The sequence below is a fragment of the Rousettus aegyptiacus genome, unplaced genomic scaffold (genome assembly GCF_014176215.1).
Source record: "Rousettus aegyptiacus isolate mRouAeg1 unplaced genomic scaffold, mRouAeg1.p scaffold_m13_p_1, whole genome shotgun sequence".
Classification (NCBI taxonomy): Eukaryota; Metazoa; Chordata; class Mammalia; order Chiroptera; family Pteropodidae; genus Rousettus; species Rousettus aegyptiacus.
This window is the reverse complement of record NW_023416284.1, coordinates 95381128-95407529: the sequence shown is the minus strand read 5'-3', so window position 1 is coordinate 95407529 and position 26402 is coordinate 95381128. Positions and strand designations below refer to the sequence as shown.

Sequence of the window (26402 nt, the reverse complement as noted above, 5' to 3'; positions counted from 1 at the left end):
TGAAACAATAAAATACACAGAAGAAAACACAGGAACTAAACTCCTTAAAGAGGACTTTATGAATTTGACCTCAAAGACAAGGGAAGAAAAAGCTAAAATAAATGAAACTAAAATAAACCAAACTAGAAAGCTTCCGCTCAGAAAAAGAAATTGTCAACAAGGTAAGAGACAACAAGTCGATTGAGAAAATATATTTGCAAGCAACACCTTTGATAAGGGTCTAATATCCAAAATATACAAAGAACTCAATACAATTCAATGACAGCAAAAAACAAACAGTCCGGTCAAAAAATGGGCAGAGGACCTGAACAGGCACTTCTCCCCAGAGGACAAATGGCCAACAAATATTTGAAAAGATGCTCAACATCACTAGCTATTAGGGAAATGCAAATCAAAACCACTAATGAGATACCATCTCCCACCTGTTACAATAGCTGTAGTCAACAGGACAAGTAATAGCAAATGTTGGAGAGGACGCAGAGAAAAAGGAACCCTTTTTCACCACTGCTGGTGTTACCGTAAATTGGTACAGTCACTACGCAAAACACTATGGAGGTTCCTCAAAAAACTAAGAATTCATTTGGTACAGTCACTATGGAAAACACTATGGAGGTTCCTCAAAAAACTAAGAATTCATCTACCATATGGTCTAGAAATCCCTCTACTGGGTATTTACCCTAAAGACTTGAAAACTCATATCCAAAAAGATATCTGCACACCAATGTTCATAGCAGCATTATTCACAGTGGCCAGGACATGGAAGCAACTTAAGTGTCTTAAAATAGATGACTGGATAAAGAAGCTGTGGTACATACATACAATGGAATATTATTACTCAGCCATAAGAAGAAATGAAATACTGCCATTTGCGACAACATGAATGGACCTCAAGATAATCATGCTAAGCGAAACAAGACAGAAAAAGTAGAAAATTACATGATATCATTTACATGTGAGATATAAACTTGAAAGCAACAAATGAACAGGACAAACAGAGACTCATGGACATGGACAATAGACTAGTGGTTACCAGAGGGTAGGGAGTGGGCGGGGAGGGGCAAGGTATACGGGGTAAAGGGGATCAAGTATAGAGGGGCAGGGGGAGGATGAAGTGGGTAAAAGGGACTAAATATATATGGTAGCTAAAGGAAACTGGACTTTGGGTAGTAAACACAATAGAATGTACAGATGTCAAATTGTAATGTACACTTGAAAATTATCTAATTGTATTAACCAATGTTACCCCAATAAACTTAATTGTTAAAAAGTTTAAATAAAGCTTTATAAATTAAAAAATAATAATAATAAAAAAAAGAAACTGCCATAGTCACTGCAACTTTTAAGCAACTATCACTTAACAGACTACTGTGTAGTATAAATATAATTTTATATGTGCTGGGAAACCAAAAAATTGTGACTCGCTTTACTGAAACATTTGCTTCCTTATGGTTATCTGGACCAAACCCACAATATCTGAGGTATGCTTGTATAATTCTGGGTTAATCTTATGCAACTATATGCAATATTGTATATGTGTATAGGCCTCAGAAAAGGGAACATAGGTACTATATTCTGAATGGTGTCACAGATATAAAGGGCCTAAAAGGAATCAGATTTAGTTTCACAGAAATCAGGTCTCTAACATATAGCCATTAATAGTGATTTTATAATACAGTTGACCCTTGAACAACACAGGTTTGAACTGTGTGGGTATACTAATTCCTGGATTTTTTTCTGACCAATACTGTAAATGTACTTTCTCTGCTTTATGATGTTTTTAATAACACTCTTTTCTCTAGCTTACTTTATAATATATACTATATTGTAAGAAAATAGTATATAATACTATATAAAATATGTGTTAATAGACTTTCTATTATCACTAAGGCTTCTGGTCAATAGTGGGCTATTAGTAAATAAAGTTTTTGGGGAGTCAAAAGTTATATGCAGATTTTCAACTGCATGGCGGCTTGATACTCCTAACCTCTGCATTGTTCAAGGCTCAACTGTACTAGAATCAGAACAATAGTCCTAAATCTGATTTTCTCAATTACTAATTACTAGACAGTGGGGGGAGGGGAAATAATCTGAACTTTCCACCAGGCTGCATTAAATTCTATTACTGCCTAATATAAATTGTATAAAACTATAGGTATATGAATTAAAATAAAACTATATTAGGCTAGTTTATTGGAAATAAAGTCTTATCTGAAAAAAACTATAATTTCAAGGAAATTGAAAAAACCCTGTTCTCTAAAAAAATGCAAGACAGTCTGACTGTAATTCAAAATTTTGTTTTTAAATTAACGAGGCCATGTATGTTTGTTTTTTTTTTTAAATAATTACAACTCGGGCTCGCTCCTGATTCTTGAATGGACAACAGCTTCTAAGTCAATGTACTGAAATATTTATAGCTCCATGTCAAACAGAAATAACAAGTCATTAGGAAGATATTAGGAACCAACTGCCTTATACTACTTAAATAAGCAAATCTGATTTTGTCTAACATTCATTTAAAACAAGTGAAATATGTATATCTAACCCATTTAAAAATATTGTTTTCAAATGAACAGGACAAACAAACAGACTCATAGATATGGACAATGGACTAGTGGTTACCAGAGGGGAGGGGATAGGCGGTAGGGGGAAAAATAAATAAAATATTTAATAAATAAAAAACAATAATAAAAAATAATTTTTTTTTCCATTTGGGAATATGTAAGCTTGAGTAAATGTATTTTGAATGGGAAAAGGAAGAGGACAAAGTTATTCATTCTAAAATTATATTTATAGGTATGTGATATGGGAAAATTCCTCCTTAATTTGTAATAGTACTAAACAAATTAAATTATGTTCTATGTAGACACAACTCTATTTGTCCCTTACTCTTATTCTAGGTAACCTAACAGAAAACTTGTAAATCAAACCCTTTACAGTTTCTAATTTAGCCAATTAACTGGGTTTATATCTCACATTAGTCTGATAAACAGACTGTGTTTATCATTAATTCTGACCAATGAAAATAATAAAATTGAGATATATTGCAATTGTCACCTCTGGTACTCAACTTACATAGATAATACTCTTAGTTTCTAATGAGGAATGCTAGAAGAAAGAGCCATGTAAAACATTTTTTGAAGGGCTGTTATTTGAGAACATTGTTCATGACTCTTCTCACTAACCACTTTAGAGCTCACAGGATGCTGACCTTTGAATTGTTTGCATTTCCATTTTTCCTTTGACTCTTAAGATGCTCAGATCTCAATCTGCACTCTATCTTTAAGGATTATCAGATATATATAGCATGAATTTCTATGTTCAAATTCCTCGTTTTCATCTTAATAACCAATCTGAATTTTCCCTTTGTCCTGATTTCAATTAAAAAGAAAAAGCTTATTGTACTCTGTTATTTTTTTTACTACACTACCATTTTTGGGGAAAGAAGTAGTGATAATTAAATAAATACTATAATCTCATATTTTATGTGGGGATTTCTAACATCCATATATAACTATGTATATCTGTATCTATATTTAAGAGAAAGCTACTAATAAGCCAAAAGGGAGAAAAATTACTAAAATGTGAGTATATCAAATATGAATGAAATTCTACATGAACATTAGAATTTCTGTATGAGATCATAGTTATGGGTTTGTTTGTTTGTTTTTTCACTTTAGCTTTCAGGGCAAAGAATTCATGCAGAAGAAGTATCCACTAAATAGAACCAAATGGGTTTTAAGGCAAGACACGTCAAGGTTAAATAGATCTAAATAGATCTAAAAATCCGAGAAGCTAAAAGGAATGGACAAAAATGAACAGAGGATGCTTAGGAGGCGAGGTACAACACTGCCAAACCAGTACAACAATTTCCCTTGCAGTTCACACTTCAACTATCTCACCACAAATCATATAAACCTAAAAAGATACGCTCTGAAAAGAAAAAGTGATTGCTTTTGCATCTTCAAACGTACTTTATTAGGAGCAAAAACATCTCCCCAACACAACTAGCCCCAAAGCTCCCATTTCATGAAAGTGATTTGCCATTTCACTTGGTTCCATATATGAGTAACAATGTAGTGCAACCTCAAGGGAAAAGGTTAACATGTCAAGAAAGGTTACAGCACATTCCCAATTTCTCTGTTAATACTATATTTATCTATTTGACTGATGTTAAATTCCATTCATCTTTTTTCCAAGAAACTAAAACTGAGAGTGACAAGAAAAATTACATTCTCTTCAGCCAAAGTTTTGAGGAGGCATTAGAGATGTTACTAGCAAGAGTGAACTGTGTGAGCATTCAGGAACTCAAACTCTTCTTCAAGACAGCTAAAGGACAACCTTTTGTTTCAGTTTTATTCATTTCAGATAAGGAAAACAAACAACCTTATTTACACAGATAAAAATGTTACCCAAAAAATCTTTTAATAAGAGCACTGACTAACATTTTTATCAACCAAATTAAAATCCAGCAATTTTTAATCAATTTTTTCCACTAACCATTTAGGTGTGGCTAGGTTAAAAAAAAAAATGCACCATAACTAGTAATTAGTATATTGCTATGAATGCAAAGAGAGAGAGAGAGAGAGAGAGAGAGAGAGAGAGAGAGAGAGAAGAATGTTAGTTTTAAAGGGAGTAAACAGCAAAACTGGTTTATATCAGCAGTGATTATAATCAAAAGGGCACATTAAAAACTTTGGATTAGATTTTATTGGACTGGTTGTACAACTATTTATACAAGAGAAGCTGTTCTTTGAGACTACTCCCATGACAGACCTTGTTCCAAAATCCGTTTTTACCTGTCGTTTAAAAAATAACTTTATACAATACACTCATGTAATTTTGTAGCTGAAGAGCTTTTAGAAATAATCTACTACAAGATTTTCAATCTAAAAACAATTTTTAAATGACCATCAGCATTTCAAAGAAACAGAATAGAAAAGCCAGTGGTGTTCTGCAGATAGCAAGGTCAAATTCTGTTTCATAAAACTTGACTTTGTTATACACATAAATTATGCATATATATGTGTGTATGTGTGTTTATTTTGGAACACAATGTAAAATATATTTTTTATTGTAGGATGCGGTAAAAAAAAGTTACAATACCAACGATCTAATACATTTCATTTTATATGTGAGGAAACTGAGGTTCAGAGAGGAAATCAACTTATGGGCATTTTAATCACTGTAGTAAGAGCTCAAAAAAGAAACACAAAAACGTCTGACTTCAGATGGGAAATGCCCCCTGCTATAGATGCTAATTCATCTATTTTTTAAAAAACACCTTAAAGTCTCATTTAGCCATTCAGATAGTTATGAACTATTAGCCTTGAATGGCACTGAAAGATAGATAATCTCTTCTTTATCTTTGTCTCCTTTTTTTGCAGATGTTTTTAGTAGCTGAAATCCAGTAATCACAAAAATATTCTTATACTTCTTAAAAAGTAGCTCAAGAAATAGACCAAAAATTTTAATAAGCATACTTTCCACCCCCCTCCAACTGGCCACAGGTAGGGGACACCACCTAATCACACACATTCTGATACAAGGTCAATGAAGACACAAAAATCACTTCGATGACATTTTTCTCAAAAAACACATAACTTGAATTTAACCATGAGAAAACAGAAAAATACAAATTGAGGGGCATTTTACAAAGCAACTGACCTGTACTCCTCACTAATGTTAAGGTCAAGAAAAACAAACAAAAAAAGGCTGAATGACAATTTTAAAGTAAAGACGATGAAACAGACATGGCAAATAAATGCAAAGAATTAGACTGTGATCCAAGGGAAAATTAGCCACAAAGAATATTACTGAGACAACTGGTGAAATCTGAATATGGTCCGTGGAGTAGATAATAAAATTGTGTCAATATTAATTTCCTGACTTTGATCATTTTACTGTAGTGGTTACATAAGATAAAATTCTTGTTCTTAAGGAAATACTAAAATATTTAAGGATAAAAAGGCACAATGTCTCCAATTTATGCTCAAATGGTTCAGGAAAAGGGGTGTGTGTGTGTGTGTGTGTGTGTGAGATACATATATAGAGTGATACAACAAATGGGGCAAAATGTAAACTGCTGCATCTACATAAAGGATATATGAAAGTTCTCTGTATTATTTTATACAGCTTTTCTTTAAGTTTGGAATTATATCAAAATAAAGGGTTTTTTTTTTAAGTGTACATAGAAGCAGTCTAAGTATCCACTGATGAATAGATGAATAAACAAAATGTGGTATATACATACAGGGGAATATTATTCAGCCTTAAAAAAGAAGGGAATTCTGTCACATGCTACAACATGAATGAATATTGAGGGCAGTCTGTTAAATAAGTCAGTCATGACGAGACAAATACTGTATGATTCCACTTATATATGAGGTAACCAGAACAGTCAAATTCACAGACACAGAAAGTAGAGTGGTGGTTGTCAGGGGCTGAGGGAACGTGGGTTGGAGAATTGTTGTTTAATGGGTACGGATTTTCAATTTTGCAAGATGAAGTGTTTTGGAGGTTGGTTACTTGATACTGTGAAAGTATTTAATATTACTGAACTGTACACTTAAAAATGGTTATGATGGCAAATTTTGTAATATGTAAATTTCAGCACAATCGAAAATCTTTAAATACGAATTTTTCCTTTAAGATACATATACAAGAACAGTTAACAACCAAAACGTCCTTTAAGAAGAGATGAGGCAGAGCTATATGTACAGGCACAGCGGGGAAAAAAGTTAAAAACATAGGCTTACTAAATACCACATTTACTATACTATGTGTTTAAAAATTAAGTTTTTTAGGTCTTTTATCTATTTCTCCCCCCAAAATTTAGTAGAGATGTATCATAAGTTCAAGAGTTCAATATTCAGATGGCAGAATTAGGAAAGGGAATATTATTTTTTATATTTATGCTATGGCTAGCATTTTTAAAAAATAAGTACGCATTTTTAAAAACAATAAAAACCAAACACAGAGAACATGACAAATACCTGCATTCTCACCTAGTTTTAATATCTATTATATCTGCATTATACGTGTATGTGTGTAAACTTTTTAAAAATTATTATTAGTAAAGTTGTGGTCCATGTATTTTCTCTATGTATAGTATTGGTTTTTAATGTTTACATAAATGGTACTACTGTCCTGCATGTCTCATATGATAAGCAGCTATTCTTCAATGTTAGTTTTGCATATATCCATGCTGACACATATGTATCTAATTTTTTAAGTATCATTCCATCTTATGAATATATATATTATACCCCACTCCTGACTCCTTCTGAGGCAAATCCCTGGGAAAAATCTACAAATCCTTGACAAAGCTAGAATGAAAATGTACGGACAAGGTTAGAGAGAAAGAAGAGGTCAATTAGGCTCTTCCATACATGTTTTGAAGCTGATTATGTATAATATTAACCTTAAAGTTGCTAGGGATCATTGACATCAGATAGGCAAAACTCTGAGATTTTTTATAAACCCTTACACCTTTTCATTCTTCCCAAATAATCTTTAGTCTTGTAAGACTGATCTTTGGTAAGGAAGCAAATTTGAAGAGGGATAAGACCCTGACTTGTAAAAGCAAGACCTCACACTTTATTTTATTATATTTTATAACATCTACAGCACCTGGTCTTCCTAAGTGGTCTCCCATCCAAGTACTAACCAGGCCTGACCCTGCTTAATTTCTTGGGTCAAAAGAGATTGGGCGTGTTCAGGGTGGCATGGCCATAGACCTCACACTTTTTGAATTAACAAAATACAAGGGAACACTGGCAAAGAGACAACGTGCAAAGTCCTTTAGAGCTGGGTTTCCCAAACTTGTGAAAATTTGGATAATATGGGCTCTTGATCCCAGACTGAGAAATTCTGATCTCTTAATCTTATATTAAAAACAAAACAAGATACCTAACCTGTTCACTTTAATGTCCGTTGTTTTACTTCTGCCTCGAAAGCAAAAACAGCCAGATCCTAGTTAGCTTGAGCTTCAAACCAAGCAGATTTCAGGGTATGATCCAACAGATTCAAGAGAGAGTGATGGCAGAAGAGATTATTAAAATAAGAGACTTGGCTCCTTTTTGGTGTGCCTTGCTTTCAAACTTTTTGAACCTTTTGTATCTATAATGACATCTAAACATCCAAGACTAATTTTACTTAGCAAAGACAAATGATGATGAAATTCTACAGACACTGAAAAAGTACAAGTGACAATTCTGAATCTAAGTCTATCAGCAACATTTTTTCCTCTTAAATAAATTGAAACACTAGATAGAAAGAAACGACTTTCAGCTGACTTCCTATGAGAACATATTTGGAGATCCTGCATCAGAATACTTCCTAGAGGCCTAGAATGAATCTTGCCATTTAAAAATACCCCATTTTACAATTTCTCTTATACATTCTTTCAAAATCCAATTAACATGGTACATTTGCTTGAGTTTTAGTTGGTGAAATTTGTTTAAAGTTCACACATTTAAAAATACCTGTATAACAAAAAAGTTATGAGCCCTTTCATAAAGAGCTAATGATCCAACATGCTAAGCAGAATCTCCTGTTTTGATTATAAACAAGACCTCACTGCATGTATCACCTCTGCTTTTACCATACAGGAGAAAACAAAACATGTCCTGCATTCAGCCAGGGATGAGTAGCTTAGAAAAGCTCTCACTGGTCACTCCTGAGAGGGTTCAGCAGCCTTAGAAATGCACACAATCTTCCATATTACCAGGGATGAATGTGGAATGTGTTTTTTTTTTTTTTTTTTTAAAGCCTGGCTTTCTAGGAATCCCCTCTGGGTCAGAATAAGTTATTGTTTAGTCATCATTTGTTCATAGGTTGTGCTTAAGTCTCTTGAGCCACTTTGAGGATGAGACTGTGTGTGGCTTGGGGAATGCTTTCAAGTCCCCTCCACATCCTGCTCTAATGGCTTCTAAGTGGGTACTACCTAGTGTGCATGCATACAGCCTTCCAAATCCCAAGATATGGCTTGATCCCAGGAGGGCTCTTTTTGGCTGTCTTTTTCCTTGGTTCTATTAAATTTCTGGCTGGTTTACATTTTTTACATATTGCTACTAGTATCCTAAAGCTACCTTTCCCTTCTTGATTGTGCCATTGTTTTCCACAATGCACTTAGGCATAAACTTCTTTAGGCTGTGTTCCAAATGAAGTCAGTATCTTTATCCCACCCTCACCCCAATGCAGAACCTCTATCACTACACAGATGCTGAAGGTGAGGATAGCAGTTTACTTTTCCCAGAGTGACACTCTGGTTCACCTAGCTCCTCCGGGTATAGAACCTGTGCCTTTTGAGCAAGATGGGGCAAGGGCAATCGGGGGTCCAGTATCTTTGGCTTGTTAATGCCTGAAACAAAGTACTTGTGGCCCTATGTGTGGAAGTTGGGTCACAGAAGGAAATCTGAGATTCTAAGCGCCAACCCCCCCCTCCCCCCATGTCTAGAAAAGTGCTTCTGCAATACAGGGCTGGAGTCAGATAGATGATTGATGGCTGCCTGATCCTCTGAGAGTGACTCACGGTTCGAGAAAGAAAGTGCTCTGCATTCTTAGCTATACCTGCCTGGAGTAGACATGGTGCTGGAAGAGGTAGTGGAAAGGAACAGGCTGTGACTGAAATGCCACAGGCTCCTGTTGTTACCATGATTTAGTATTTTATTTAATAAGTGTTTCTCCATTTGCTGTGTGCCCTTAGGATTAAAATTTAAAACAATTTTTAGTAGATGGTTGTTTCATTGATGAGAGCATCCACTAACCTTACACAGCCATTCCAGAAACTCTCACCCTGAACTATTTCTAGAAAATTAAAATATGGATGTATGACAGAATCTGCACCTCTCCTAGGTTGGCGGTATGTTTGCTCTCTTCTGAAATGACCCAACACTGTTTATATAACAACATTACAGAAAAAGAAAATGCAGAAGTACTTACAATAGGAATTATGTTAATGAAGAACTCTCATATACTAATTAAGCAACGTACGTTTACTGTTCTGTTTGTGCCTAAATATAAATATTATTGAAAACTCGGAATGTGAATACATTAGAAAATGTACCACCCTTCACTTTTTGAGGATTATTTTTAAGGGTTTCAAAGATAAAATATACCATCATTTAAATGTTGGACATATATGCCCGGCCATGTATCACCTTGGTTGCTTAGAAACCATGAGCCATAGCCTGAATAAGCAAAATTAGGGCAGCAAACAGAAGAAATCCTTTGTTAAAAAGGGGTGCCAAGAAAAATGCCTTCGTTATAATTATATATTTTGAAAATGAGATTGTAAAGTAAGCAAACATAATGGAAGGTTTAGGATGTCACATGTGAAGATGTCTTCTCAAGCAAAAGCACTTCAATAATTACTGCTCTTGAGTTACATACTTCAACCCAGTGGTAGTTCACCCAAGGAAAAGGACAACTTTAATATATGTACGAAATTTCCATAACCCCATGCATCAAAGTGTCAAAAAACCACCAAGAAAGAAAAGCTGACCTATATTTATGAACCCCAAAGGTCAATGTAAAATCAACTTTATACTAGTCTCAGGAGGTGTAAAAATTTAATTTCCATTCAATTCTGACTATTTAATAGCATAAATCAGATGTAAGGCAACCCATCAACAACCCTATGCATTTAATAAGAAATTTCAGATCTGATTATATTTAAAAATGACAAAAGATCTACAAAGAATGTAGTGCCTCTAATCACATAGAGAAAACATTTAACTTAGATTGATTCTAGTTTATGTTATCTATGAAATCTCCATCACAATTTATATTTGGTTATATCTAAGCAAAGACTGATCATTAATAATTAAATGGATCATTAGCCTCTCAGAAGATATATGTGTGTCTGAGTTTAAGTACATATATGTATGTCTGAGTTTAAGTACCCAACTCCCTTTGAAATAAAGCAAAAATAATAATAATAATAATAACAACTTGCCAGAGGAGGTGGCTAAAGAATTTCTTAAGCAAGAAAATATCCTATTTCTTTTTTAAGAAGAGTAAAATAATTTTTAAAGTTGTCAATAGTTATAGTTCCTGTAGCAGTTAGTAAAATTACTTTGGAAACCAGTAAGAAATATAAATTCCAAAAATTCTTGAGCATAGTCTGTCTCACAGGCTTTTATGATTCATTTGTTTGTGAGCTACAAATCTTAAGAGACTTACACAATTTGCAAATGATGCTCTTTTTCCTGGCTGTTCAGAAATCAAATAGATGAGGGAAAGGGACTCGCCACCTAAAAAAGGATAGTAGCCCCACCTGTATGTTTTGAAGGTCAGCAGAGGAATCTCTGGTTCTTTGCGTTTAATCATAGTGTTGTCTCTGCACAACCTGATTTCCATTTAACATTCTTTGATAATTTCTTAAAACACTATAAATAGTCTGGAATTTCTGAGAAAAATGGACTATTTCCTATTCTCCTATATTCAGCCTAATCTAGGGCTAGAGAAGTTGCATTTAGGATCCAATTTAACTTTACTAATATGTGTAAGGCACACAAAGAAGTTCATAGCACATAGTAAATCCAATAAATGGGAACTGTTATCCTCATCTTTATCCTGCAATCTCCCCAACGCAGAAGTCATAAAGAGCCTTTGCCTCATTTCTAATGACATTTAACACCATTCTATTTCAGCTAGCCAGTCCCAAGGCAGTAACCTGACCCTCAAGACCCCGAATGACCCATTTCGGAATATCTTAAACTCACTACCACATACCGTGAACAGTCTACTTTTCCTCCACAGTCTGTACTACTTTCTTTTACTCCTATAGTTCTTGCTTTTATTTCCCAGCTCCTTTTAAGTGATCAGCTTCTTGCTACTCATATGCCCTTATCAAACCAGCAAATTACTGTGGTCCATTATTTAGAGTACTGTCACCAATCTCTAACTCTCTGCAACCTTGTCTTTTGTTCCATAGGCCCTGCAAACAAACAAACCTCCAAGCCTGGATCAGTCCCACAATCTGCTCCTAATCTAGACCACAGAATTCTGGTAGAAAGATTTATACAACTGGGTGCACTAGGACCACTTCAAGCCACCTAGCAACCCTTCAACTCTCCCTGTGTGCTGATTCCTTACCATCAGCATTTAAACATGCAAAAATCAAACGACAACTCTCTTTTGACCCCATAGCGATCATTCTATTTCCTTTCTCTTTTAAGATTCTTAAGATAGAAAATAGATGACCTTAGGTTTGACGATGATTTTTTTTTTAGATGCAACGCCAAAGCACAATCTATGAAAAAAAGATAAACTGGACATCATTAAAATTAAAAACTCTCTTCTCTGCAAAAGACACTGTCAAGAGAATGAGAAGACAAGTCACAGACCAGGAGAAATGTTTCCAAAAGACACATCTTATAAAGACTGTTATCCAAAATATACAAATAACTCTTAAAGCAGTAAGAATAAAAATAATTTGATTAAAATCTGGGCCAAGACTTTAACAGACATTTCTGTTAAAGAAAATATACAGATGGCAAATAAACATATGAAAAGCTGTTCCATATCATATATCATCAGGGAAATGCAAATTAAAACAAGATATCACTATGTACATATTAGAATGGTCTAAATCCAGAACACTAAAAACACCAAATGCTGCCAAGGATGTAGAGCTACAGGAACTCTCATTCATTGCTGATGGGAATGCAAAATGGTATGGTCACTTTGGAAGATAGTTTGATGATCCAGCAATCATGCTCCTTGGGTATGTACCTGAAGGAACTGAAAACATGTCCACACAAAAACTTGCACACCGATGTATAAACTTTACAGTACCTTTATTCAAAATTGCCAAAACATGGAAGCAACCAAAATGTCCTTCAGTAAGTAAATGGAAAAATAAACTGTGATATATCCAAACAATGAAATAATATTTGATGCTAAAAAAGAAATTAGCTATCAAGCCATGAAAAGACATGATGAAAACTTTAATGCGCACTACTAAATGAAAGAAGCCAATCTGAAAAGGCTACCTCCTGTGATTCCAACTATGTGACATAATGGAAAAGGCAAAACTATGGAGATATAAAAAGATCAGTGGTTGCCAGGGAAGGGAAGGATAACTAGGTGGAGCACAGAGGATTTTTAGGGCAGTGAAACTACTTTGTATGATACTGTCACAGTGGATATGTATCATCATACATTTGTCCAAGCCCACAGAATATACAATACCCAAAGTGAAACCTACGGGCTTCAGGTGATGATGATGTATATGTAGTCTAATCAGTTACAACAAATATATCATTCTGGTGGGGGATGTTGATAATGGGGCAGAGGGTACATGTGTAGGGGTAGAGGGTACATGGGAAACCTATACCTTCCAATTTTGTTATGGACCTAAAACTGCTCTAAAAACAGTCTGCTAAAAAAGAAAGAGACTCAAGATATACATCCTTGTTTGATTTAGCTTAAGAAGAGGTACACATAGTATTAACATCAGAAGAAGTAATGCCTATGTGAGGAGGATTAACAACTCAAACCATCACCACCACCTGTTCACTGAACAATTGATTACTGAGGGTCAGATACTATGCTTTACCTTGTTTTGAGGAAGCAGGGGTTCACAGAGATGAGGAGACTGGGGCTCACAGAGATTAAGCATTTTGTCTTAAGACATACAGCTAATAAAGAGTAGAAACAGAACACACTCCTAGAAAGCAAATATGGACCTAAAGAAGTAATAATACTGGGAAGTAATTTCCTTAAAGTATTCATATGGTCCCCAGAGATGTGAAATTCCTCAGTGCACGAAACACCGGTTTGGTAACACTGGTGAAGATAGGTAAACCTCTATCAGTCAGTGCCATGCTTAACTTAGAAGATTTGATGTTAAGTCAGTCAAGCAATAAAATATTAAGTTCTTCAACTACTGCAGTTATTTTCCTTGGGGAATCCAAAACTCTAAATTGTAACTTGTCTTGTTAATTTAGTTTTTACACTATGATACACTTTGAAGATTAAACCCACACATTCGAAACAATTCATTATTACATAATATTTTTAAAAATTATTTTTAGGGAGTATTATTAAAATAATTTTATTTATCAAATTAAATGTTTTAACTAAAATAAATATCATTCAGTAAATAAATGATAATTCTTGTTAGTTGGTTGATTTAATCCTTTTTTTAATTTTTGGTCTAGGTCAATTTTTTAAGTCATTCTATTTTTAACAACCATTTTTTTAGAACTGATAGTTTTCTATATACCTGAAATCTTTATTTGGAGAGAAAGATCCATTATCAGCTTTGACAGGGAATTTTCTCCTGGTTTTATTAATATCAATTTCAAAACTACAATGGAAAATGATCTTGTTTATTTTTAGTTTATTTGGTTAAGTATATTTAAGAAGACACTGCATATTTTCGAGACAACTCAGCAGACACAGGATGTCCTCCCTCTGCTGGCTTTGCAGTAGTTCTTTTCAGATGTTTCTCACACCTTGAAGTGGATATACAAAATACTTTTTTCCCAATAAAATAACTAGAGAAAGGTGGCACATCCCATCATAATATATTGGGTGGCCTTTCATCAAAGCGGATTTAGCAAGAGTCTATTAGACCAATCTCAGTAGACTTCCCCCTTTCTTGTTCTGAATTATGCTCTTGTATTTTAATATCTCCCTTTCTCACATGGGGTGGAGGTGGGAAAGGTAAAAGCTTCATACAAAGAGAAAGAGGAGGGACTAGTTTATTTCACTAAATAAAACCACTGAAGCATGCAGTTCAGCACATCTGAGTTCACCAAAAAAGCTGAAATTGAATGTAAAACATAACTGGTAAATTCAAATCTCTTTTATTTAGTTGAGGAAACCACTATTTCAGTAAAGAGGCCAACTGTGTATTAATGCTTTTTCAAGTCCCAAAGGGAATGGAAGGTTATAAAATCATACGCAATATTCTTTCATTAGAAGTTATACTTTTTAATCCTAGAATTTTATGTCATTTGCAAAATAAAATATATTTTGAAACAGTATCTAGAGTAGATTATTTAAATAAAAGCTTTAACTCTGCCTGCTTAAATATCTAAAGCTATTAATTTTAATTATTTTGCCAAGTGCCATTAGATGAATGTCATGAGAGTTGTTAAGAAGATGTCCTGTGATTGACTGATTGAGACATCCCTGAAAGGCTTCTAGGGAGAACATGACAATCTATCTTTTTAGCTATCAGGTAAAATACAAGATGAAAGGACTTTCAACTCAAGGCGCAGTTGCTAATTGTATAATGAGTACAGTAGATTACCACAGAAAACTAACTGTGGACTGGCATGTTAATTTCAGTACAAATAGAGAAAAGTGAATAAATGGAAGGGTAAATAATCTTTCTAAACAGAGCTGAATTACTGCATTAAACTACTGGCTGTCACACACATGCTGTTCTAATTGCCTGGTCAAAGCAGCCTGCATACCATTCCTGTGAGCCTCCTACAAATGACAAACTTGGCCTCACAATGAAAAAAGGAGGGGCACATTACCATAAATGCAAGTTCTATTAACTATATCAAACAAAGCGGCTGGTGCAATGATTTCAACTCCAGCTTGAAAAAAAAAAATGATAATTTCTATCCCTGCATTCTATGTCCCTTTTCTCATTATCGTCTAATTATATGAAGTTTATCTTCTATAAAAAGAAACTAAAGCCAAGCTAAGTCTTTTCCTGTGTTCTCATATTAAATCAAAGTAAATTATTTCAAACTTAGCTCTCAAGAATCTACACTTGAAGATAAAGGTTTACTTGCACCCATTTTGGCTAAAGTGTTTAAATTTTTCAGCTACCAAGCTTCCATCTCTTTTCATTCAATACGCTTCTCATTAGCAAAAGGATATTTTTCTGTTTTGCCAACATCTGTATTAGCGTTTTGGGCAGACAACCAAGGCTTAAGTCTTAACACAGAATAGCAACATGAGTTCTGCACAATAAATTCACATAAACAAAACCAGATCTGATCTGATTCTTAACTTTCAGAACACACCTTTTCAAATCAGCAAATGCTGACTGTACGCAAAGAAGTTTGCTAGGTTACAGGTAAGACATGGCTCTTACGTGGCAGGTACACTTGAGCTGAACTAAGTCCAGGGCCTCCTTTGGGCTTTGCTTGGTCACCATTCTCCTCCAGTTATTAGTAAGGAACTTTTCTCAGTTGCCTTTAATTCTAGCTTTTAAAAGAGATGCAGATATTTATCAAACACCTTTTGAAAACCATCCAGACTTCTTAACCAGGAGCTCCTTAGTACAACTGAAAAGAAGAAGGTGCTGAGTTTTGTTCTCTTTTGGACAGTGAGGTCCGTGACTCCCTTTAACTTGCTCTGTCACTTATGGCCCTTCCTACCATACCTCCACGATCACTGAGCAGAGCCTAAATATTTCTGATACACCTTAACTATCTCAAAAACACACCAAAGATGTTCTCCACAGGGTTATTACTGCTGGTGAAATGTCCAAACAATTGATAGGTTCAATGAAAAAAATGATTAAAGTATCGTACAACCACGCAGCCTGGCTCATTATACCACCATTAGGAATATTTTCAAAGACTGTTATTTTTGCTATAAAATGGAATTATTACAATTATACTGATTATATTGCATTATGATCTTTAAGAGAAATTATTAGCATTGTCATATTAAAATGGATAAATGCTCATGATATGTTAATCAAATAATGTAGAATACAAAACTAGAATTCCAATCATGTAAAATACACATGTATAACAAATGAGATACATTAAAATGTATTAAAATGTTTAGGTGAGCACTCTATGGGTAATCAAGCATTATCTCAATTAACTAACAAACTTCTGAGGTAGTTATTATCTTCATTTACACAGTTGGAGAAACTAAGGCTCATGGAAGTTAGGAAATTGGTCAGAGTCCCAAAGATAAAAGTGGCAGAGTCACTTACGAGTCTATTTGGACTACAAAGTCTGAACACTTTCCTCTCTACACATGGGAAAATTCCAGAACTGAGATAGGTTTGCAAATACACCTTGAAGTGAGGACATGCTAAGGGGGAGTTTGTTGTTTCCAGAAGAGCAAAATAAGAAAATATAGGGGTCACTATATAAACGTTTAGGTTTGAGGCAGATAACACAGGTCCACTGAAGAGCGGTAGTTATGGAAGATGAACCTGAAACTATATTAAGTATTGAGGCAGCAAGTTATGAGGCGAATGAAAGTTGTAGACAGATCCAAGTATATGATTACAGAGTCAATTATGTGTTGTTTTAATGAAAATGATAGGGCACAAGTAATAAATAAGCAAACAGGTGGTAGCACCAAGAATGGAAAAGAAACAAAAAACAGTGAAAAAAAGCAGCAACTTGGTTACAAAAAGATTTGAGTTCTATCTTGGCTATATAACCTTGAGAAAGATAGCTTTCTCATTTGGTTATATCCTTAAGTTATCATATTCTTACTCAAATTATTATTTTTACCTTATTTCAGATACTTCTAGAACCTTAGCAGTTTTTTATTCCATTTATTGCCCTTCGCCTTATGTTGTTGCCATCCATTTTGGCTCAATGTCTACTTCAAATTCCAGAAAACAGTGGAATTAGGTTGCAATTTTATTTCATCTCATTGTTCATTTCCTATAGCAGCATTTTTAACTGGCATTTTTCCCCTTCTGTGGGGGGGAGGGGGCAGCAAGCTCTTTAATGCAGACCTGCTGGTGACAGACTCCCTTGTTTTTTTGTTTTCACGAAAATCCCTTCTCACCTTTATTTTTGAAAGACATCTTTTCCCTGTGTTTACATTAACTTCACAATTACTTACTGCCTCATTAAAGATGCCATCCTCCTGCCTTCTGGATTTCACTGTTTCTGTTGAACAATCAGCTGTTTAGTCTTACTATTGCTTCTTTCAATGAAATGTATTTCTCTGAATACTTTAGTTTTCAGCAGCTTTACTATGGTTGTTAACCAGTTCTCTGTGTTGCCACAGAATCCATTTTACTATGATAAGCACTAGTGTGGATTTCTCAGTATTTAATATTCACCTTTCGCCCAACAGCCCACGCCCCCACTCCGGTAATCACCATTTATTCTGTTGTATCCACAGTTTTTGTTTGTTTTGTTAGTTCATTACTTAATTAAATCATAAACATGTATGTACCCCTGTGTTCATTACAGCATTACTTACAATAGCCAAGACATGGAAACAACCTAAGTATCCACTGACAGATGAATGAATAAAAAAGATATGCTGTATATATACAATGGAATACTACTCAGCCACCAAAAAGATGAAACATTGCCATTTGTAATATTTGGATTTTGAGAGCATTATGCTAAGGTAAATAAGTCAGACGGAAAAGATCAACATCTGTATGATTTCATTCATATGTAGAATACCAAACAGAAAAAGATAAAACCTTGAAGACAGCTAAAGGGAAAAAATCTTGCCAAAAAAGCAAAATAAGAAATACAGCAAACCTTCACATTGGAAACTATGAAGGCCAGAAAGCAAATGGAACAACACTTTTAAGGTGCTGAAAAGAAAAAACGAACTGTTGAGCTATAATTTTAAATCCAGGAAAAGTCCCCACCCCACCCCCCACCCCCAGATAAAGCTATAATGAATGTCCTCATACTAAAATCTTAATAAGCATCTGATTATGTTTTCAAAAAATATTACTTAGAAGTAATTACTAGGTGAACAGCTAGGATATATTTTAGAAATTATTTTGATATCTATATCTTCCTAGAAAGAATGTTATACTCTTTTGAGGGTGATATATAAGTGCAAATTCTTGTAAATACTAGGTTACACCATTACAAAATCAAACCTACCAACAGAACAGTGACTAATGTTAACTAAAATCTATTATTATTGGTGATATTGAATGCTTTTTTTTCTTGTATTTATTGAGCATGTACATTTTTTTTTTTAAGTTTCATGTCCATAGTCCTAACCAGGTTACTGTTGGACATTTGTCTTTTATTTAATAAGGGAGAACTCATTATATATTAGCAAGAGTAAGAGTAAGCTTTTGCCCTAATGTTACTAATATTTCTTTCCAATTTGTTATTTATTCTTCGAATGTTTATGGTAGAAGTTTCTCCCCCAAACATTCAAAAATGTTTATGTTGTCAAGTGCTTTAGTCTTTTTCTTATTGGTTTTTAATTTGGTATTAAATTTAGAATGGTCTTTTTCCACCCTACCGTTAAAAAGCCCCTTATATTGTCCTTTAGTTTTTAAATTTTTAACTTTATTTTTTAAAAAATATTAGTCCCCAAATTTATTTTTTAGATGAAATGGGAAAATTTCTTGAGTGACACTAGCTAGGGAAGCTCACTCAAGAAGAAACGTATCACATGAATGGCCTTACAGCTGCTATACAGGAATTGGGTTCACTAAAAACAACACAGAAATAAAAAACGAAACGAAACAACAAAACAAAAGGTTTTTCCTTGAATAAAATTCAAGGCTCTTGTGGCTTCGCTGGTGTGGTAATTAATTTTATATTCCACTTGCCTGGGCTTCTTTTTTTAATTGAGGTATAACTGACATATGACATGAGTTTCATGGACATATATCACATTTTCTTTACCCATGCATCCACTGATGGACACTTATGTTGTTCTTGTATCTTAGCTACTGTAAATAATGCCACAATGAACTTGGGGGTTCACATGTCATGTAAAATATGTAAAATGTATTATTTAAAATATATTTTAAGAATGAATAAAGGCTTTCTCATATACACCCACAATTAAATTTTTTAAAAGGTGAAAAAATTTATCAGCAGATCTATATAACAAGAATGTTAAAGCAAGTTCTTCAAGCAGAAGAAATTTGATACCACATAGAAACTTGGACCTAACATAGAAGAACACTAAATACAGAATACTTTAAGGTAAATATAAACAACATTTTCCTTATTTGTATTTTCTCTAATAGGTTACTTCTTAAAGCAAAAATAAGAGCAATGTATTATGTTTATAGCACATGCGAAAGTAAAAGATAATGACAAAACCTTACGCTCCTACTGGAAATGTATAAAGTTGCTCAGAAAATTCTAATGTGACTTGGTCAGGTCACATATCTCCTAAATATTAAGGATGAGCTTCAGATCTCAGTTTGTCCGAACCTTACTTTCATTGGCCTTGTTTATTCTCTCGTAAACTCAAGAAGCAGGTATATGAGGGGCCTGCAGTTAGCTTTAAAGACAATTTTGCATATCTCCTTTGTAAATATGTAAAATCAACTTTGCTACTAGAATGTACTATCTTTTTTAATTTCTCAATTTACAGTTTACTAAGAAAAAAGGTGTTTGGTAATACTTTTTAAGAAATCTTTAATGGTAGGAGGGGCTTTCAGAGGTGAGCTAGCCAAACACTCCAAATTGAGGAAGATGTAATAAGAAGGAGCTGTGAGTGTATGTGTATTTTAAGGTAGATGTTCCCCTTTTCATTCAACATTAATTAGTTGGTCTGATTGTTTCTCTATATTCTTAACAACACATACTAACACAGTATGTTTTCTTTGTACTTAACGATTAAAAGTTACGAGTATTGAGTATTTTTTCATATGTTTATTGACTGGTTGGATTCCTCTTCCGTAAAGTGCCCAATTTTGGCTTATTTACCTACAGGGTTGGGTGTTTTTTTTTTGGGGGGGGGTGTCTTTTAAAAAAAATAGTATGTAGATATTCTTTATATATTTTAGATACATTCTTACTTTAGTCACTATGTGAGAGACTACAATCAATTACAACCTAAGTGCTGTGTTGTTTCAGTGATATTAGATTCAAATGAATACTTTAAGAGTAGGGTAAGAAACAACAAGGAAGACATATTATTACAGTTACATTTAAAGTGTCTGTTGATATTTAGTAACAAAGAAACAGATAATGTAGAAGCAAAGGCAAATGGTAAAATCGGAACTGCTACCCTACCCTTCCCAGGATCCAGAGGTCAAAAATGTGTACCATCAGTTTACAGGATGACTATTAGCTTGGGCAACATCAGATCAGGAGTCAGAAAGAGGGCAACCCACCTGCAATAGTTTTTAGACATATCCTGATGGAAATATTTCAGAAAACGTTTTAAAACCTGTAGTTTTAAAGAGGATGAGTAAAGAGGCCTGATAGAACCCTAATTTTCTGAAGGTGAGAGGTCAGATAGAATTGAAATAGCTAGCCAGGCCCAAGACTAAAGATTTGGCTCCTATTGACTTCCCAGTTCCTCCGCAGGCTATTTTAAGTAAATCTCAATCAAGATGGGCAAGGAAAACAAACGTGTCTGTGATGAGAGTCCAGGTCAACCGCACTGAAAATATATCTAATCAGAAGGCATTAAAACAATTCCCTACAAGCAGAAAATACCTTGATTTAGAGTGTTCCATGCTTTCTTCATAAAGGAAGGAAAAAGCCAACTCACCTAGTTACACTTCATAATGGAATTCTACATGGAATATATGAAATCTATCCACAATCAACGGAAGCCAGGCCAAGATCCCACAGGAGGGTAAAAAGAAAGCTGCAAACTGGAATTTATTTGTTGGCACATTAACTTCAACCTTATTCTGTTTTCATACTGTTGAGGTCGGTAAATTAATTCTTTACTTTCATAATACCTTAGGTAAGACAAGCTTTAGTTGCAATGGGACATCACCTTTTCTGAACCTATCAAGCAGATGTGCAGATGAATGAGGAAATTCGTTGGGAAAAAAGGCAATAAATACAAGCTTGGAATATAGACCACTGCACATTCAAATTGTAGTACACTAAGCTATCCAGAGATGACTTTAAAAAAACAATAAGTATTTTTAAAATCTGTAACATAATACAGAAAATTTGGTGTAATGTTTACCTAAAACTTTCTTAATATATCACAGATATCTAGATCCTACAATCCCTACCTAAAATTTATAACTGAGGCTAAAGACCTAGGTTTTCTAATTCACATACACTGCTATCTTACAAAAATATGCCATATGACTGTGTGCTCTTGAGTCTAAATTTCAGTAGGAGGCACGAACTACAAAACAGAGAAAGGGAATAGACAGCCTTGTTCTTAGATTTGATGGTATTTCTGGGATACTGGCTAAAGGAAGGCTTACACAACTGTGAAATAACAACTTGAAGACAGTTTCCATTCTGGTAGTAAATATGCTCTCCTAAATGCAGTAACAACTTAGGGAGGGCAAACAATGCCCTAGGGAATGTGACCACCTTTAGGCCTGAAAAGCAGTATCTTCCCTGCCTTTCCAACAAGGAGCCTGCATGAATTACAGAGAAACAAAAGCAAGGCTCCACAGCAAGGGCAGCTCAGATGAGATCAGTTTTGTTCCTACCTGTGGCTGAGGGCTCCCTGAGATGTGCTGAGTCAGAGTTTTCCACTCACCCTACCATGGCTCCCATCCTCCTAAGATACTGAGATTGGTTTCAAAGCCTCCGCTGAGAGCATCAGCCTTTTGTGCAAATATTAATATTTTATACCTACCAAGGCAGCCAGCCGTGAAAAACAGTTTTTCTTCAAAATTTTGCTTTGATTCCTTGCTACTCTCTCTGAGCTACTGAAAGCTAGATATGTTACACACAACACTGCTGGGTTTTTCAAGCCTTAGTACATTCATTAATATTTTATAGACTTAATTCCAAGACAGCTAAACAATATATTCTATTTAAAATGCTCTATTAAAAAGAGGTACACTTAGAAAGGCAAGTTGCTGCCTAAAATATACTTACAAAAGGAAACATCAACCTTAAGAAAAAAAAGGTATCTACATATGCTATTCAAAGCTCCTTGGCTTTTTTGAGAAGGACCTTAAAGAGTCCATGAAAATTCAGCATGGGGTTTCTGAATAATGGCTGAATGCAAATCAACCACTTATAAACAATGAAGCATTAAAAAGGCTTGCCAAATTTATTTATTTAAGAAATAATTAAAAAGTAAAATATGGAAGAAAAACACTATAATCTACTCTCTTAATGTTCGTGTCCACATAATGATACCATTTTCTTACGCACACTGTTCACTAGCTACCACTAGAGCCCATGTCCTTAGAGCCCTGCAGGCTTTTGAAGGGTTCTCTTTTGGGACTAGGGAAAATATTTATGAAATGGGATAGAAATTTACTTAGTTCCAAAAGAAAATGGGTCAATATATCCAGTGCTTATTTAATAAACAGCAATCAACTTAAAAACTTGGACCTAGCATTTCATCTGTAAGAGAAAAAACAAGCTAATGTGCATGCAGAAACTGAAATTAAATTTCCTTCCCAAACGGAGCACCCATATTTGAGATGTCTAGGTTTATACCACACATACACAAATGCACACAAAATTAGAATATTTTTTATAATAGAAAGAGCCATTAATGCCTACATATGGTAGATGGGAGAGGTCCACTGTCAGATTTTAAAAGTATTTTAAGCTCATTCAAAGAGAGATCTTAAAACAATACAAATAATAAATGCTTATATAATCTATGATGTGAAGCTAGTACGCACATCCTGAGTCTTTACATTGTTACCAAGGATCTCCTAATGTCTTCTGTAGGTAAACAAAGCCCCCAATTACAGTGCTAAAACAGGGTGCAAAAGAAGTTGTTTTAGGATTTAGGTCTGGAGAAGTAGAATTCATAAGAAAAAATTATAAAAATAATGTATTAAGTATAAAATGACCCAGTATAAATTGGACATATGCGTGTTTAAGGGACAGAGAAATTAAGAATCTTCCATGATGAACTAGATTTTGGAGTGGATGTGGAAAATGATGTTAGCAATTTGTAATTTAAATATGTCACATCTTAAAAAAATGTCCTGTCTTATAAGCTTTGAGATATACATAATTCACATATTATACAGTTAATTAAAAGTACAACCTCCTCTCTCTCACTAACCCCCAGCGCTAGGAAACCATCAATCCACTTCGTTGCCGTAGATCTGCCTATTCTAGACATTTCATATAAACAGAATCATACAATGTATAGTCTATTGAGACTGGCTTCTTTAAAGTAACTTAATGTTTTTATAGTTCATCCATGTTGTGGCATGAATCAGTACTTTACTCCTTTTTATGGCTGGATAATACTCCCTATGTGGGTGAGACTGGCTAAAAGACGAGTAAGCAAGTTATTTGTCAGACTCATCTTCTCTTTAAAGGCTAATGTTTTATAGTCATAAATTCCACTAATTCAGCATAACTGCAATATTAATTCAAGTTTCAAAAAAGAAAAGCATTCAGAGAAATTCTCTTCCTCATTTGATATGTATGACATGCCATTTTTCTTCCCTCACTTGGATATTTTGACTACTAAAAGGAGATTTAAAAAAAAAAGTATTGCTTCTAATTAAGAAGTAAAAGCAGCATAAGTAATTATAAAAAAATGTATTGATGTGACCAAAGAAAGACCTTTGCCTCTTCCTAGAGATGTCCACTCCTAAAAGGATGTGACTTGTGAATTCTTGGAGCAAAGAACTTTTTTTTTAATGCTTGTTATGTTGACAACATCTTAATTAACATCCCCGAGTCAGAAAAATAAAACGATTCTAAAGCAAAGGAATGTAACAAGTGGGTCCAAAATTAAAATGTATTAAATTCAACATTGAAATCTGAGAAGAGCGTCCTTCAGATGATGATGTGACATGCGACCACATTCCAGATATACTAAAAGATTCAAATAAAGGAGAGATAATGAATAATATATCTGTCGTTTTTATTGAAGTGAAATTCACATAAAAGCATTTTAAAGCGAACAATTTAGTGGTACTTAGTACATTTACGATGCCGTGCAACGACAACCTCTATCCAGTTCCAAACCATTTTTATCACCCCAAAAGGAAACTGTCCTGTTAAGCGAATTGGTTGTTCCCCATTCCTACTCTCTGCTGCCCTTGCTAACCACCGTGAGTCATATCTTTATAGATTTACCTATTCTGTATATTCATATAAATGGAATCAGATACTATGTGACCTCTCATGTCTCCAAGTTTCTTTTTGAGGTTCGTCCACATTGCAGCATAAATCCATACTTTATTCCTTTTTATGGCTGAAAAATATTCTACAGTATACACAACAATTTGTTTATCCAATGGCAGACATGGACAGTTTTCACCTTTGGGCTACTGTGAATAATGTTGCTATGAACATGAATGGACATGTACTGGGTTTGAGTACCTGTTTTCAATTCTTTGGGGTGTATATATTTCAAAGTAGAATTGTTGGGTTGAATAATAAATCCCTAAAGAAATACTAACTACAGTGATTTCTATAATTGGCCAATGTCATTAATCTGACTTCTTCTTAATAATGGAGTAGTTTAAATACTGAAAGTGTTAGAGACCAAACTGAGTAAGCAAGTATAAATACCACTTAAATTACTTGAAATCTTTTTAAAAGCTACCTTTTTGGAATCATTTCTGGTTTTTCCAGGCAAGTAATGACATAAGAGATTTCTTGTGTAAGAAACTACTCTTATACTTGTATATTTCCCTCTTGTCAAAATGAAATGTTTTCTCCTTGCCAATGACAAAAAAATCAGATTATGGGCACCTTACAGGAAGTATATTCTGGATTCATCTTTAGAAAAATTAGTGTTCAATTCTTTTTTAAACTACAAAAACTTCCACACTGTTATTAAAAATTTCTTTAAAACTGTTAGCAATACCTTAATCAGACCAACTAATTAATGTTCAATGAAAAGGGGAATGTCTACCTTAAAATACATTTCACACATATATGCATAGCTCCTTCTTCAGGTAGGTTTCCTAAATAAAAACTACCTGAAATATTACATCCTCCTCAATTTAGAGTGTTTGGCTAGCTCACCTCTGAAAGCCCCTCCTACCATTAAAGATTTCTTGAAAAGTATTACCAAACACCTTTTCCCTAAGTAAACTGTAAACTGAGAAATTAAAAAAAGATAGTACATTCTAGTAGCAAAGTTGATTTTACATTTTTGCAAAGGATATGCAAAATTGTCTTTAAAGCTAACTGCAGGCCCCTCATATACCTGCTTCCTAAGTTTAAGAGAGAATAAACAAGGCCAATGAAAGTAAGGTTCGGACAAACTGAGGTCTGAAGCCCATCCTTAATACTTAGGAGATACGTGACCTGACCAAGTCACATTAGAATTCTCTGAGTCTATGTCTTCATTTGAAGGAAAAGGACAGGGGGGCGGGCGGGCGGTGAGGGGGTTGTAATAATTAAATGAGAGAACTTTATAAAACTTAGTAAAGTGCATGGAACATAAAGCAAACTCACCAAATGGTAGCTGTTGTTATTAAAAGAGCTGTAAAACAAAGAGCTGACATATTTCTGTTGCAGAGATTAGGTAGAAATAACTACATTTATAAATAGCATCTCCAGGAAGATTCAGAAACACCACCAAACAATGTGGCATTGCAGTAACACTAAAAGCATGATCAG

General features: G+C 34.3%; 1 protein-coding gene and 1 pseudogene across 2 annotated transcripts in view; both read right to left on the bottom strand.

The window, feature by feature from the left end:
• Positions 1 to 26402, bottom strand: part of ZFAND3 (zinc finger AN1-type containing 3) — a 316314-nt gene that overhangs the window by 102833 nt on the left and 187079 nt on the right. The gene's annotated exons all lie outside the window — the stretch shown is intronic.
• LOC118605178 lies at positions 7618 to 7736 on the bottom strand (annotated as a pseudogene).